This window comes from Adiantum capillus-veneris, chromosome 29, assembly GCF_014529385.1.
Source record: "Adiantum capillus-veneris isolate H3 chromosome 29, ASM1452938v2, whole genome shotgun sequence".
In the NCBI taxonomy this organism is placed as follows: domain Eukaryota; kingdom Viridiplantae; phylum Streptophyta; class Polypodiopsida; order Polypodiales; family Pteridaceae; genus Adiantum; species Adiantum capillus-veneris.
Genome location: NC_140959.1, coordinates 126,885,197 through 126,886,752, shown reverse-complemented (window position 1 = coordinate 126,886,752; position 1,556 = coordinate 126,885,197). Strand labels below are relative to the sequence as shown.

General features: G+C 46.1%; 1 pseudogene; it reads left to right on the top strand.

Annotated features, from left to right (window-relative positions):
* Positions 1-231: 231 nt before the first annotated feature.
* On the top strand, positions 232-975 carry LOC147419902 (uncharacterized; annotated as a pseudogene).
* Positions 976-1,556: the final 581 nt, after the last annotated feature.

Below are 1,556 nucleotides of genomic sequence, written 5' to 3'. Positions count from 1 at the left end.
AAGGTAATAGTTGTTGGAGTTGAATTTTGACAATCCTCTTTTTGTAAGTTTTTTTTCTTTTTGTCGTACACATGTGGGAGACAGCAAGAAGTACCTAGTACTAGTAGTCGATACGAGAGAGAGAGAGAGAGAGAGAGAGAGAGAGAGAGAGCGCTTCAACGTTATATAAGAAGCTGCTGCATGCAGTGGTGGAGGAGAGGGCGCTGATAATTCACTGCACAGAGAGAGAGAGAGAGGGAGAGAGAGATGGCCGACAAAGCAGCAGCAGCAGCTAAACTTTCTCAGCTGGCTCAGGAGAAGAAGAGGCAGAGGCTTTGATGGACGAGACGGAGGCGGTGGGAACTCACCTGGATATTGTACTGAAGGTGGACGCCCGCAGCATCATCACCGTGGAGGTGGACCCCGCCGCCGTAATCCAGCAGATCAGAGAGATCTTCCGAACCATGGCATCGCACTTCAACTCTACGAGAGTGGTGCGAGATGAAGCCATCAAGGGCATTCGCGACCACTTCCGAGCCGCTGTCCCCACTCGCAACGTGGTGGTCATCCACACTCAACACGTCCACACTCTACTGGGCCTGGAGCACAGCCATATGGTCTTGCAGACGGGCATCTTCAAGAAAGTCCCCGTCGACATCTACGTCTTCAAGAGCGGCGTGCTCACCAACCTCGGCGACGGAGGCTTTATCAATTGGGCATGGGGTGGCTACGTCACCGAGGTTGTGGGCAAGCGCGTCCACTTCCGCCTACCCCCCGGGGCGCTCCCTTGATCACGTCCCACGACGCTTGCTTTTGCTTTCTTAGCGCATCCTTTCGCACATGCTTTCCTTTAAATTTGCCCCTTTGTGCACTGATCGTCCACCAGTAGATCATGTACTCTTTCTACCTTCAACCGCATCGTTGTTTGATTCTCATCTGTAAAGGTTTACCTCTACAGCTAGAATCTCTTAGTAGCAAAAAACCACGGTTTCTTTTTCTCATGCTTCATACCCCCTTTCTCTGTGTCTCTCTCTCTCTCTCTCTCTCTCTCTCTCATACATATAAGTGTCAACCACTATGGTTTTCTTGGGCTTTCATCACCATGTTACTTTATTTAAGATAGCAGTTGTAACTTGTCAAAGAAGATGTCCATTATCTTATGTGGCTGGACATTAAGTATACAATGTTGTAACTACAATATGGATAGTAAATGAATGAGAAGAAGAGAAGAGAAGAGAGAGAGAGAGAGAGAGAGAGAGAGAGAGAGAGAACTTCTCCATCAATTATGTAGTCTACAAATTGGTGTTAGAGTCCAAATTAGGAAGCCACAACCAATTCACAAATTTATGTAGCTCTAGAGGCCTTTTTTTTGTCGTAGCTCCCTCTCCCTCATACAAACCTGGAATACAAGAGTCAAGGAGTTTATCTTGGTGTTTTGGTGGTTCCAAACACATTGACATACTCAAATTCATCAAGTTTTAGGAAAAACATTTTTTGCAGTAGGCAGACAGCTTACAGAAGCATTAGATATTTATGGTTTTGGATTTGACATTGATTTACAAGTTACAAATTCATTA